Raw genomic sequence first — 14,862 nt, 5'->3', positions numbered from 1 at the left:
TACCCCTCTTTATCTGGGTCCACATAGCTCCCATCACATTCGGATCAAGAGCTGGACTGCCTGGGTTCAAAACCCAGCTCTGACCCTTCCTGGCTGTGTGGCCTCGGGAAAGTTACTCCACTTCTCTGTGCCTCTGTTTCCTTACCTATAAAATAGGGATAAAAATAATAACCTACCTCCAAGGATTGTTGTGAGGATCAAATGAATCACATGTGTGCAATGCTTAGAACAGAGCCCAGACCATAGCAAATGTGCCAGATGTGCTGGCCATCAATCAGTAAGAGTAGCAGCTGTTATTTGTTGAGCACCTACTGTGTGCCAGGCCCCAGGCTCAGCGTCTTACCTGGGTCATCTCACAACAGCCTGGGAGGAGGGGCCATTGTGAGCCTCCCTTTACGGCAAAGAGAGGGAGGCCCAGACATCAGCTCCACCCCAAAATATACCTGAGGGAGGAGGGGACTGCTGATATTGAGGAATTATTGGTGGATCGTGTTTCTGTGGCTGCTTTCCCAACACGAGTCCTTATCTTTCGGAGATGCACCCTGAAAGATTTACACATAAAGTAGGACGTGCAGGATGTGCTCTCACATGGCCGGGATGGGGGTGACACGGACAGGTGGGGAGCGGGCAGGACAGGCCGCGTGTTGGCGGTGCTTTGGGCTCAGTCATGGGTTCGTGGGGGTCACTATACCCACAGGCCTCCATAACGAAGAGTTTAAAAAGGAAGATTAAGTGAAATAATGCAAAATTAATGTGTGACCCCTTCCCCCTCCCACCAACGACCCCCAGCCTGGGCAAACCATTACGGCTCCCTCCCCTTGCTGGTCCTCTGCCTCCACCCTCACCCCCTCGGTCTGTTCTCCCCACAGCAGCCACATGCACGGAACCCTCTGCCGGCCCCCACCTCATGCGGAGGTCAAAGGTGACATTGGAATGGTCCAGGCCCTCCCTGTTCTGCCCCTCAGTCCTTCTGCCCTTCTCTCCCTCCACTCTCCCCCTCGCTCACTCTGTTCCCCTGGCCTCCGTGCTGTTCCTCCAACATGCCAACCTGCCCTTACGTTAGGGTCTTTGCGCTGGCCGTTCCCTCCACCTGGATTCCCTTCCCCAGAGGAGCAACGAGACTCCTCCCGTCCTTGGAGGCAAGCTTCTGGGGGAGGCCTTCCCGGGCCACCCTCTCTAACGGCAGCCCACCCTCCAGGGCCCAGCCAGCACCCAACCCCTCCCCTTGACATCTGAGCCGGGCCCTCATCACATTCTCGCAGACCCATGCGTGGCTTCCCTGTTTGTGGTGTTTGTGTCTCCCTCCTAGAACGTCAGCCCTGGAGGAGCAGGGACTCCGTCTGGCCGGTGCTCTGCCGTATCTCCAGCCTCTAGAACATTGCTTGGCATGCAGCAGTGCTCAGTAAATATTTGTGGAGGGAGGGGCGGAGGGGTGGGCAGAGGGAGAGAAGGGGGAGGAAGGGAAGGATGGACAGAGGGAGGAACAGAGGGACAGATGAATGGGTCCCACCCGGGGCCCCACAAGAAGAAGAGGTACGGGCCTCAGTCCTGGGTCTGTCCAGCCCCATAGCCCATGCCCCAACCACTGTGCTCTCCTACCACCACCTGGCACGTTCCACCCTGACTGACACAGGGCAGCATGTGAGTCTGAGACAACTCAAGGACCCGAGCCCCACCCGGCGCGGGCTCAGGCACGGACCAGGTGCCAGGGATGCTTGCTGAGTGAGCAAGGAGTGAGCGAAGAGTGAGCCAGGGGCCATCCGGGGGCCAGGGCAGCCAGGACATGTCTGGTCCCGTGTTCATGGTGCGAAGAGGCTCGGGGCTGGCAGGCCTCAAACCAGCTCTGCCAGTGTGGCCGGGGCGGGGCGGGCGCTGCAGGCTCAGGCTGGCACCGGCAGAGAGGTGGGGACAGGACCTGCAGCCCGGGCGGGAGAGGGGCAAAGGCTACGCAAATGGACCACGGCGCCCCCACCAATCCCAGCCCCTGCGGCTCTCGGGTTTCTTCCTGGGCAGGAAGGGGACCCCTTTCCAGACCCCAGGCCCCAACCTGCACTGTGGGGGCAGGACCCCTTCCCACCAGGACATGTCCACAGCCTGGAAGCCCAGAGGGACGGGCAAGGCCACCAGGTGGGTGGCGCTGGAGCAGGGCAAGCCAGCGGGTGACCTGGTGTAAACCTGCCCTGTCCCAAGCTGCTGCTCAGCCGTGCGCCAGTCCTGTGCCCTTCTGGACTCAGTTTCCCCAGGTGGAAAGTGGCACTGGGCATGCTTCAATCCAAGGTGCTGAGCGATCGAGAAGAGGCCACTCAGAATGCGGCCCTGTCCCAAAGCCCAGCTCTGGGGACAAGTTGGAGTCCTAGCCCCCGGTCCCACCGCTGAGGTCACACTGGGCAGCCTCCGTTCAGGGCAGGAAGCAACCTCAGCTACACCCTGGGATCCTTAGCTGGAATTTGGGGGCGGGGTCCATATTCCCTAAATCCATAACCCCCGAGTCCTGAGAGGCCAAGCCCCACCCCTGCCCCATCGTGCAACCCGGGCAGCGGGTGTCCTGCTCTGAGCCTCAGTTTCCTCCTCTGTGAAATGGGTGGCATCCTGCCAGTCTGGCCTGAGGTGTGCCATCGTTGAAGGCCGCAGGAACAGAGGACTTGGTCTGGCCCTCAGGACAAGGCGAAGAAGCCGGGGGCCGGTATACCTCCAGATGGACTGGGGATGGGAAGGGAGCAGGAACCGGAAGCCCACAGCGGTTTCTGGGGGGCACTCAGCCCCGCATCCCCAGCCGCCCGACGGAGGAAGGATGACTCCTTCCGGCCCCACCTACTCCAGTTCCGAGCCCTCTCAGTCCCCTCTCCAGACACAGCCTGAATCCACTTTCTTCCCTCCCACCATGGCCACCCCCTCCTGCAGGCCCAGCCACCTCCTCCAGGCTGGCCGACTAGGGCAGAGAACCTTTCTGAACCCATCACCCCTGGTCAACAGCTCTCACAGCCGCTACACTTCAAGCCAAAGGACCAAGTCCTCACAGGGCCTCCAAGTGCCTATGATGGACTCTACAGCCCCACCCCCTTCACTCATTCTGCTCTGCCCACACTGGCCACCTCTCCTTTCCCTGAGAACCCAGTACAGCCCTGCCTCAGGGCCTTTGCCCTTGCTGTTCCCTCCACCCAGAGCGTACTTCCTCTAGACATCTGTAGCCTCACTCGCTCCCTTCCTTCAGGGGCTTTACTCCAATGTCACCTGTTCAGAGAGGCCTTTCCCGTCCACTTGTTCAAATGGCAACACACCCAGCCAACTCTGCTCTCTGTCTGAGTCTCATCTCAAAAGCCCCCTGCTCACAGAGGGCCTCTCTGATCTCCCCCGGCCCAGGTGAGGACCTTCAACTTCTCTGAGCATCGACCACAGCTCTGATGACATAGCTCACTGTGTGAGTACATGTCTGATGAAGACAGGGGCCGCTTCTGTCTCACTCTCAGCTGAATGCTCTGCAGAGAGTGTCACATTCAAAACAGTTAAAAGACGGCATGCTTGGGCATCCATCCGGTCAGAATGGACACTGGCCAACAGCACAGGGCCGAGCCTGGAGTGGGGACCTGGTAACTACTGAATGAGTTAACAAAGGGATGGATGGATGGATGGATGGATGGGTGATCAGGGCACACACAGTGGGCCTGGGACTTGCCAGGGATGCCCGGAGCCCAGAGAAGGTGGCCCAGAGAAGGGAAGGGTCCGCCAGAGCTCACCAGCCAGGCTCTGGCCTGAGCAGCTGCAGGCAGCCCAGCCTCTCTGCCTGCACAACCCGACTTTCAGTCCCCATCCTCAGTCCAAGAAAGCTCCTTTCCCTGGGAGATCTGGGGACGGGGGAGTGGGCAGGCCACCCTCTGGTCCCGGAACAGGGGGGCTCCCAGGCTCCATCTGTCCCACCACAAAGGAGCTTTGTCCTCAGCGCTGAGAGCCTGGGGCAGATCGGAAGCCGCCCCCCAGCCGCCCAGCAGGTCCCAGCACCCCCGGTCAGGCCAGGCCAACAGCTCCAAAGCCAGATCCCGGGGCTGGCGCAGTGTGGGGCACGGCCCCCTAAAATCTCATTAATCCTCCCTGGGAGTCCTGCGAGGGGGCTCTAGGGTGACCCCATTTTTGCAGATGGGGAAATAGGCTCAGAAGGCAAAGTTACTCAGCCAAGGTCTCCCAGCCAGCAAGGAACAAAGCGAGGATTGAAACCCAGGCCCAGCCGGCACTCACCCTGTCTGGAGAACAGACCCTCTGGGTTCAGGAGGGTGGAGGGGCCTTTCTGGAGGCCAGGGTGGGCAACCACGCCTGGTCCTTCCCCGAGGGTTCCCCAACAAGGGATGGAGGCTGGCCCTGAACAGGGACCACGCCCAGCCCATGCCCCAGGGCCTTCGGGATCCGCCGGCCAGGCCCCAACACGTCTCCACCACTTCCTGCCAGGCGGCATCTGCAGGGAAAGGATGGATGGCAGGCAGACCAGGGGGCCATTCCCATCCATCCCAGCCCCGCCGTTTGCCTGGCCGGCGCCCCCCTTCTCTCCAGGCCCATCTGCTCTCGGTGCAGCCACCAGGGCCATCTCCTCAAAGGCACACTGCCAGGGGGCACCTACCCTGAGCCGGGCGCTACCCACAGTCGGCGCCCCGCGGTCTCTCCTCACTGCCCGAGGACAGCACGAAGACTCCCTGAGCAGGCACTGGGGGTCCTCCACTCGGGGCACCAGCCACCTTTCAGGTCAAAATTCGACCGCCCTCCGAGCTCCAACAAGAGGAGCTGCTCACACGCATCTTCAGGCCCTTGCTCAAGGCCCACCTGCCCCCAAGAGAACTATTCCATCCTTCCAGGTATGTCACACACACCACTTCCTCCAGGAAGTGTTCCCTCACCCACGCCCTCCAAGGCCCCAGAACAGCTCCTCCCTTCTGTCCTTGGTCCCTCTCTGGAACCCCAGCCTCTGTGGGCTGCCTTCGCTCAGCAAGAGCAATTGAGCGCCTGAGCCAGGTCTGACCCTTCTCTTTGTCACACCTTCAGCAGGCCTGCCCTGCCCCCCGAGCCCCAGGTAAGAGGCTGAGCACCCTGATGAGGATTTGAGGCCTCCCCTAACCCACCTAGTCCATTCCCAACTACCTTGCACATGGCCTGCAGCCCCCACCTCCCCAGGCCACGCCCACACTCACCAGGCCACTTCCTGCCTCCAGATCTTTGCTCTGCTGTCCCTTCCTCCTGGCATGCCCTCGCCCTTCTTCCCTCGTGAGCACCTGTCACCCTTTAAGATTCAGGCCAGCTAGCCCCTCCTCTGGGAAGCTCTCTGGCACTGTAATGGGCTGCCACAGTCCACATGGCACCCACCCTGTGGCAGGGCAATGACCAGGGTCTGTGTCTGGCTCCCCCAGGGTACAGGCTGCTCCCAGAGTGCATCTTTGGGGTCCCCGGCTCCCAGCACAAGGCCCAGACATCGCCAGCAGGAAATCAAGCATCTAGCTGCCAACTCCCGGCCCAGAGAGGCCGGGGCGGAGGCCAGGAGCCCTCCCAGCGGCAGCACAGAGCCCTGCTCTGCCCGTGCTGCCCACAGAGCTAAGGTACGGGTGGGGGGTGCTCTCTGAAATGGCCAACTGGTAACCAAACCCACGTCGTTTCTAAAACTAGGGCACAGGAGAGAAACGGGAACAGCGGAATCGTCCCCAAATAGAACTGCGGCTCATCTGGTTCCAGGGCCTTCGGGAACACCTGCCGGGGGGAGGGAGGCGGGTACAGGGGGCAGGTGGCTGCTCCCAAGGCTTCAAAAGGAAACTTCAAGTCTGGAGGGCAAAGCGGTCACCAGCACGGCACCCAGCGCTGACACCCTGCCCCTCCCGAGGGTCCGTCCCAACCCTGGAGGTGCAGAGTCCCTTCCACTTACCCCACCCAGCTGTGGGGTGCTCCCAGCTCCAAGCCTTTGCTCACGTGGGTCCTCTGCCTGCAATGCTCTTCCCTCTTGCTGTCGGTCAGAACCCTGCCCATCCTGTAACCGTGACCAGTGGCTGGACGCTTCCACAAGCCTGGCACGGGTGGGCATTCGTGGGGAGAGAGTTTATCAAGTCTTCCCAACAGCCCTATGAGGAAAAGACTCCTGCTCCCATCTCACAGATGAGGAAACTGAGGCTCAAATAGAGAAGCCATCTGCCCAGGGCACACAGCAAAGAAGGCAGGGGACCAGGCGATGTGGTGGGTTCTGGGTGCCAGCAGCCACAGGGCACCCAGAAGCCTGGCGGGGCCTGGTTCAGCGTCCTAACCAGGCCCAGCCTCGGGGACGGGGCATTACTCTAGGATAAAGTACACAGGGTATGGCCCCACCCACCCAGGCGGGACAGGAGCCCCTGCCTCCCCCGGCCCCCACCCTAGGGTGGCTGCTGGCTGAGGAGCCGCATTGTACAATGCGATGGAACTGTCTCCCTCACAATATGCACAGATGAGAAAACTGAGTCCTTGAAGGGGACAGCTTCCCCATCTGCAAAATGGGATGTGCCCCAGGAACCTCTGGCTGTGAGCTCCCCTGTGGCCTGCTGGACGCCATTTCCTTTCTCTGAGTCTCAGTTTTCCTATCTGGAGAACATCCCTTTCCTCTTTGGGTTGACAGAAATCATAATAAAATAACAGCAAACATTTACCGTGTGCTTACTGCGTGTTGGCACTGCTGACAGAGTAGCGCACAACACCCCACCTGATCCTTGGAGCAAGCCCATGATGTGGATACTGCCACTAGGCCCATTTTTCAGATGGGGAAACTGAGGCACAGAAAGGTTAAACTGACTCACCAAAGTCACACAGCTGGGGGGCGACAGCAGCTGGAGACAGAGGAGAAGCACCCCGGGGGCCGGGACGGCTTCCCAGAGCAGTCTCTGGGCCTCACACTGCCCTGAAAAGAATGCTGGGAGGGGCTGGATGAGGGTCAGGGGTCAGACGGGAGGCAGAGAAGGGCCCAGCCTGGATGAGGCGGGTCAGCCTACGGTGTCCAGGAGGCTCTGGGTCCAAACCCACGCACTGGGTGGCCTTGGGCAAGTCCCTTTGCTTCTCTGAGCCTCGGTTTCGTCTTTGGTGAAGTGGAGCCAGAAGTGCCACCCCACAGGGAGGCTGTGACATCGGACACAACTGCTCACCTGGCACTGAGCAAGGACTCAAGCACGGGCTAGAGGAACGGATGACCACTGACGGGCTCCGAGGCTGGTCCACTGTGGCTCATCCTTCCTTCCAGATCTTGGTTGTCTCTGATTCTCCACTCAGAAAGGATAGGAAGGTGGGCATGAACTGCCTCCTCTCTGATTCCTAGAAGGAGCCCTCCCAGCTCTGCCAGCCTTCCCGGCTGTGTGGCCTCAGGCAAGTCACTTCACCTCTCTGAACCTCCAGATCTCCCTTTTGACAATAAGTCAAGGCTTTCATGGGCCTCTGAGAGAGAGGATCCTCCCTGGGGAGACTGGGGGCTCATGGGGGGAGGTTCAGTTCCACCTGCTCAGGCACTGAGAGCGTCCAGAACGACCCCGACTTGAGGCCTGTTTCCTTATCCACCACATGAAGATGTGACGGTCTGTCTCCCTCCCGGCCCTGCCTGGGGATGCTCAGAGGCGATCGAAGAAAGTGCTTTGTAAACTGTAAAGTGCGGCGCCCTTGGGAGTAATGATTAACACTGTACTCCCTTAGAGGCAAAAGGAATCCTACGACTTGCCATCCAAGGCAGAATGTGTCAGAGCCATGAGGGAGGGCAGAAAAAGAACCACGGGGCTGCAGAGGAGGAAGGATGGACCCAGACTGCAGCAGAGAGGGTGGGCAGGAAAAGCTTTCTGGAGGCACCGGCATCTCAGCCACTCGAAGGGCACTGAGAGGGAGGGCCTGCTAGGCAGTGGGACCTGCAGAGGCAAAGGCACGGCGGCTGGACCACCCGGCACAGCAGGAAGACAGCCGACGATTCAGGAAGGCCAAGGGACCACCTGAGGCGAAGGGAAATGTGGGCGGTGACCAGGGTGGGCAGAGGGAAGAGCTCTGGCCCCGACCTACAGCACCTCCAGGAGCCCTGCTGCGGAGCCCGGGCCCACCCCTGCCTCTCTCTGAGCCTCGGCTGCCTGTCAAAAACCCGAAGGCAGTAACAGCTCCCGCGTCTCAGGCCAAGCGGGCAAAGAGGCCAAGAACCCAGCGCTCGGTCGGTGGCCACCCTTGGAGAGATGGACGCACTCAGCGAGGGGGCCTTGGACGCCAGGGATTAGGGCCCCGGGAGGCCGGGACAAGTCCGGTGGGCAAGGCTGAGGCGGGCGCTGGGCTCAGGGAGGCTGGACAGAGTTGGCGGCTTGCAATCGATCCGGCCACCAAACTCGTCTGTCTCTAGTTAACCTCGCCTTCAGCCCCGCCCCACGGGACACGCCCGCCACGGACACAGGTGTCCAGTCGCAGCCCCAGGGATTCCCAGACCAACTGGGCTGCAGAGGCTCAGAATTCCCGCCTCATCAGGGAAGTCCCTTCCTCATCGCAGGCACTCAGAAATATTAAGCACCTACTGTGTGCAGGCCCCGCGCCAGAGCAGACACACAGTAGTTCATCGGAGCCTCACATGACCTTGTCAAAGCTGGTACTGGCACTGTCATCTCCATTTCACTAACGGGGAAACTGAGGCTCAGAGTAATCATTTTCCCACAATCACACACAGTAAACAAGTGGCAGAGCCAGGATCTGAACCCAGAACCAATTGGCTCCAAAGGCCTTGCCGTTTCCACACCCCGTATGCCATGACCATCCACTGAGCAGCCCTGACGTGCCCGTCCTAGGAGCTGGGGGTTCCCTGGAGGCTGCCTGTACTCCAGAGCCCAGGGGAGCTCCATCAGTCAGAGCTGGAAGCCCAGAGTCAGGTCCCCCAGCACCCCACCCACCACAAAGCTGGGGAACGACTTCAGCCAGGCCAGGGGCACACTCAGTGGTAACCAGCTGCCACAAATCACAGAGCAGCCAGAAGGCTGGGCTCACACTTCACTGGGCTGTGTGATTGTGGCCCCAGCCCTTGACCTCTCTGAGCTTCAGTTTCCTCTTCTGTGTCATGGGAACAAAAGGTCTGCCCACCCCGTGATGGGGCAAGGGATGAAATGGGTCAGCTTGCTATGACCGGGCTGGGGAGGGCACAATGTGAGGACATCAACATCAGGCAGGGTAAAAGTCAAGGCCACAGATTGGGACCAAGCAGCCCAAGAGACGATAATCAGACCTTGACGGAGGAGGCCAAGTTTCCCCACCCCACTCCGACTTCCCTCCCCCAGCACTGGGAGTCTGCCTGCTCGGGCCTCGCAGCTCCGCGAGTCAGAGGGTTGGAAGGAACCATTCCCACGGTCTCTCAGCAGCTCCTCAGCCCCTCCGACCTCTCCATCCCCACACGGGCATCAGAGAGGACTCAGCCAGGCCGGCCCCAGAGATCTTCCCAGCGAGGATCCTGGTCACACAGCCGCCAGGAGGGAGGAGCCCTCACCATACAGAGGAGGAAACTGAGGATCAGAGAAGGAAGACGCTCAGCCAAGACCATGTAGCTTCTCCTCCCCTCTGGCTTCTCACTGTAGAATTCTCCGGGTAGTTCCAAGGGGAGGCGAGGGACTGGGGTCCAAGGTGGGGGGACGTCACTTGCTCAAGATCCCACAGCAAGGAGTGGGGAAATGGGGGTTCTGGCTCCCAGCTCGGGGATCTTCCCCGATCATCCACCCCTTGACTCCACTCCCTGGAGGCTGTACTGGGGGAAGGGGTAGGCTGGCTGGCTGGGGACAGCCCTGGATCAAAAGACAAGAGATGTGCATTTTTCTGCCAGCTTGGATAATACGTCCTGGGTCTTTCTGGCCTCAATTTCCCATCTGTGAAAAGAGAAGGTCAGAATACATGAGGAATGACGAACTCCCGGCACGTGTACAAGGCCCTCTAACCCTCTGTGCAGACATTACTAGTCTATCACAGCACTCTTTCCCATGAAGCCAAGACTGGGCCTCAGAACGTTCCTCCGCACAGCAACCCAGGTCTGGGGAGCTTGAGCCCTGGGCCATTCCAAGACCGGGTAATGTCTGAGCCCTCATGAGGGAGGAGAAGGGAGAAAAACATCACTTTTACTGAGCATCCAGTAGATCAAGCCACTGGAAGCCGTTGGCTGATTTAATCCCCACAGGGAGGTGTGCAGAGGCTGAAGTCCAGAGGGGCTAAGTGACCTGCCTTTGGACACACAGCTGGGAGCGGGGCCTTGAACACAGCGGAGGCATCTATCGGGTCACCTCCCCAGAAACAGGGACACAGAGCCAGCCAGCATGTGAGGCCTACGGTACAGCCGCACCCCGTCCTCCCCTTGGCCCTACTAGGTGCACGCCCTATGCCCATTTTACAGCTTCAGAAACTGAGTCACAGGAAGGGGGTGTCAGCTGCCAGAGAAGGAAGGACTCGAGTCCACGTCTGGCTCCTCCCGACCCCTATTGATCGAGTTAATGTGGGCTAAACACTTTATTTCAGTCCTCTTGGGACATCCTGGGAGTCATGACTCATCTTGTCCCCCTTCACAGATGAGGAAACTGAGGCACCCCAGAGGAAGTGCTCCCCCAGGGGCTCAAGTGGAAACCAGAGCTATTTACCATGGAGATAAGGGGGAGGGAGCAGCGGAGGGGAAGTAAAGGGCTGTGGGAACCCAACGGAAGATAGAGGAGCGGGGCCACTTGCTGGACCAAGGCAGGAAATGAGGCTCTGGTCAACAGGCCCAGGGCAGGGGAGGCCCTTTGAAGTGGCTCCAAGGCGGGTAGGGACACGAGCCCTCCAGAGTCCTCCAGCCTCAGTTCACCTTGTCACTTGGCATCTGGGAGACCCTAGGCAAGCAGCTTCTCCCCTCTGGGTCTTAGTATTTACATCCAGAAAATGGACCAAGCTCACCTAAGGCAGGCTTTCAAAAGCTGGCCTAAGCTAGACTGACAGGGCTCTCTCCAGGGCAGCCTCCTTGCACAGAGAGGGCAGGGCAGGACTCAGATCACCCAGCACATAGACAGCTTTGCTGCCAACACCCTTTCCTAGGCTAGTTCTGGCCAGAGCAGCCCCTTCAGACTCAGTGAGATCACCCACTCACAGCCTTTGCCACACAGCTGGCCACAGGGGACAAACCGACCTGCCTGGGTCGCACCACACAAGGCAGGTCCCACTTCCGGAGGACCTACTGGCCCCAGGCACTGGGCATACAGCCCTCCTTCGACCCTCACCTGATAGGGAGATATCGTCCCCATTCTCAAGACAAGGAAACTAAGTCTCAGAAAGATACAGTGAATGACCCAAAGACACACAAGTGGAGATGGTCAGAACTTGAACCCAGACCAGTCTGACTGGTGAGCCCTGACCACACTTTGGTCTCCAGCTGAGCCCTCCCTGCTCCCTAACTCGCTCCCAGCCTCCAGCCACCCTGCAGTGCACTTCCCCAACCCCTGGCTCTCACTCTCTCCTGCCTTCCTGCCAGTGAACTCCTATTCCACATTCAAAGCCCAGCCTTAAATGCCCTTCCTCTTGACACCTGATCTAGGCCCCCACAGAATACTTGGAGTCCAGCCCATAGATCGATTTCTGCCAGGTGCATTGGCCAGCTCTGTACCCCTGGCCTCCAGCATGGGGCTGTTCACACAGGGGACACCAATCGGCCCAGTGGGAAGACAAAGGCCAAACTCCTCCCCAAGGCCCAACTGGCCCCACATGGTCCAGCCCTGCTGCAAACACCCCTCACTTCACCTCTCATCCACTCCCCCTAAATCTCTGTGCTCCAGACTCACAGGCTTTCCCATTGTTCCTCCACAACAGCACACACTCCTCACCTCAGGGCCTTTGCACATGCCCTTCCCGCTGCCTGGTAAGCCCTGCCCCTAGCTCCATGTCTGGCCAACTCCTACATGCTTCCTTCAGGATTCCGCTGCACCCCACGCCTCTCCCTCGGAGCCCTGATCACAGCTGCAATTACAGATTCATTTATTTGGCAACTAGTTTGCTACTTGGCTCACCCTCTAGACTCAAATTTCTGGAAGGCCAGGGACCTGTTCACAACTCCCCAGCAAGGCCCCACCCAGGCTGACCGCTCCCCACAACCCCAGAGGCTCTGGGAAGCGTGTGAGCAGAAAGGAAGAGCTGCTGCCCGCTCAGCACCACCTCCTGGAAGCCTCCGGATGCCTCCTCCAGCTCCCACTGCTCGCCCACCCCCACCCCACTCGCCTGAGTTCACAGCCCCTAGGACATAGCAGGTGCTCAAGACAGGGTCACACACGCTTGGATTTAAGCAGGTTTGGGGAAAGGGGATCAACTGAGGACCGAGGGGTCAGGGGGCCTGTCGGCAGGTCACTGATCTTCTCCACCCTGGATCCTGGGGCTTGGGGAAGCCAGACAGCCCCGCCCCCCAGGTCACAATCAGGGAAGAAGCACAAGCAGAAACTGGCTGTGAGCCGGGGATAATTCATGCTCCAGGAAGAGGCTAGGGGAGAGGAGGAGAGAGCTGGGGGGCCTTCCTGGAAGAGGTGGGCCTTCAGCTAAACCTTGAAAAGCAAGAGCAAATAAGCAGCTCCTTATTTGGGAGCCCTCCCCGTAGGGACACCTTCGGGAGCCAAGGCCCAGGGGCCACACAGGAGGGCCTGGCAGGCAGTCAGCTGAGAGAGGTGACACACTGTAAATCACATCCCTGGGTGGAAAGACCACATCACCCCACCACCAACGGGCCTCGTGGCCCCTGCGACCACGCAGCAGCACAGTCCCCTCCGACACTGCCGTGCCTCTGGTCCCGTCCCGGGAAACCCCTGCTCCTCCATCACCCCTGGAAGGGTTCAAGGGCAGCTGGACGGGGTTCTCTGAGGTCTGGGTTCTCATTCCAGCTTCAAACTGTGTGGCCTCGGTCAAGCCACTTCACCTCTCTGTGCCTCAGTTTCTCCATCAGCAAATGGAGGATAAACAAGAGTCCCTACCTCACAGGAGGTGCTCAGGAGACATCGGCAGCTGTCACTCTCACTGGCCCGTTCTATACTCAACAAAACTAAGGCCAGAGGGAGCCGCGAGTTCCTGAGGCCACACAGCGGTGGGGCGGCAGGACTACACGGCACCTGTCTCTCCCAAGGGGTTACGTGGTGGCTTTTCAGGCACCGACCCATCCTCTTCTGGAGAGGAACCCCACGAGGCCAGCAAGCTCAGCCCCACCCGTTGTGGGCAATTCATCCAGTGAAGCGCGCACTTATTGAGCACCCACTACATACCAAAGGCCTGCACGCAGACACACGGATTCTCCCCTGCGGGTCCCCTTTCCACACCCGCAGACTCAGAGGGGCAGCCCTTCAGTCCAGGCCGCCCAGGGAGAGGAGAAGCCGAGGTGTCCCCTCTCCCCAGCCAGGAGGCCAAGAAGATGGTCAGCAACAGGACCAGCTTGGCCCACTGAAACCAAGTCTGACCTCAGCTGCACTGTGGCCGGGCCTGGACTCACCCCAGGAGACGCAGGGACCACGGCCCCAACTGTGCAGAGTCCCTGAAGCTTGGAAAGCCTCACCCGGGCCCACACGCACATGGTCTGTCCACCCTCAAGTCCCCTGAAAACCCCAGAGACTGAAGTGATACCCCACAGGTGAGCGCCTCCGGTTCACCCCCATCTTTCCACCAGCCGGGTGATCCCAGCCAGGCCCACCCCATGAGGACCTCCAGCTCAGAGAGAGCAGGCAGCTGTCTGAGGACACACAGCAGGGCAAGTGGTGGCCCTGTTGAGATTCGAACCCACCCCCAACCCCAGCCTAGGCAAGCAGACGGACCCGGTCTGGTGGCGAGGCCCAAAACTTTTGCCAACTTCTGAGCAGGCAGGCGGCTGGGCCTGCCCAGAAGCGAGGCTGGGGGCTAGGGGCAGCCGGGACCAGGCACAGTGTGGCCCAGTCCTTTCCAGGCCAGCGGCACCAGGCCCTACTCGAAGCCCCACGAGGACACAGTGGTCGGTCCCGGTGCCCTAGCCGCGAGTTCCAGCCAGGGACCCCCAGGCTCACCCTGCCGCCCCCTCTCCACCCCCCATCCCGGGCCGGGGGCGCCAGGCCGGGCAGCCGCGGCCAGAGGCGGCGCCGACTGGCTCAGATTTCAGATTTGGCCTAGACCTGGCCGGGGGGCTCGGGCCCGGCTCGCTGCTTCTCAGGGGGCTCGTAGAGGGCGGGTGAGCCGGAGGGGGTCCCCGCGCGGGCAGGACCCCTGCGCCCCCCGCCCAGCCCCCTCCTCCCGCGGCATCACAACAAAAGGCCGCGCCGGCACGTCCCCGTGCGCCCGCCCTGCGCTCTGGGATCGCGGCTCGGCCCCGGGGTAGGGGTTGGAGGGGTGCACGGGGCCCCGCGGCCCGGCGATCCGACGCCAGGGTGGTCCCGAGCGGGGGCTCCCCGCCGCCGGCAGGGACTCGGGGCCGCGGAGGGGCGGAGGGCGCTCACCTGGGCCGGCGGGCGGGCGGGCACACCGGTAGCCAGACGCACGGGAGGGCGGCCCGCCGGACGGCCGGGGGTCCAGCGACGGCGGCCTGGCCGCTCCGGCTCCCAGGCCGGAATGGATTCCGGGCCGGGAGAGACAGATCGGGAGAGAAAGGGAGGAGGAGGAGGAGGAGGCGACGGCCCGGGGAGGGGAAGAGATGGGAGGGAGCGCGCGAGCCGGGAGGAGGGGCCCCGCAGGCCGCCGGGAGGAGGAAGAAGGAGGAAGCGCGCGGGGACGAATTCCCCGCCCGTGACCTGGGGGAGACCGGGGCGCAGGCCCCCCACACTCGAGCCAGGGGTCCAGGCGGGGCGCGCGTCGGGGGTGCGGAGGCTTGGGGCGCAGAAGCCCCGCCCCCCACCCGCCCCCTGAGAGCGCCCCACCCTGCGGGACCCCCATCCT

At 61.1% G+C, this 14,862-nt stretch overlaps 1 protein-coding gene across 2 annotated transcripts in view; it reads right to left on the bottom strand.

The window, feature by feature from the left end:
• Positions 1–14,636, bottom strand: part of SRC (SRC proto-oncogene, non-receptor tyrosine kinase) — a 49,839-nt gene extending 35,203 nt beyond the window's left edge. Inside the window, exon 1 of one of the 2 annotated variants that reach the window (XM_046679206.1) lies at positions 14,427–14,636. The gene's annotated coding sequence lies outside the window, so the exon portion shown is untranslated. Of the gene's footprint in view, positions 1–4,230; positions 4,410–14,426 lie in introns of those variants that run through there. The other variant, XM_046679207.1, reaches the window with a different exon arrangement.
• Between the last annotated feature and the right edge of the window lie 226 nt (positions 14,637–14,862).

Source organism: Equus quagga, chromosome 12 (genome assembly GCF_021613505.1).
Source record: "Equus quagga isolate Etosha38 chromosome 12, UCLA_HA_Equagga_1.0, whole genome shotgun sequence".
Classification (NCBI taxonomy): Eukaryota; Metazoa; Chordata; class Mammalia; order Perissodactyla; family Equidae; genus Equus; species Equus quagga.
This window is presented reverse-complemented; position numbering and strand designations above follow the sequence as displayed.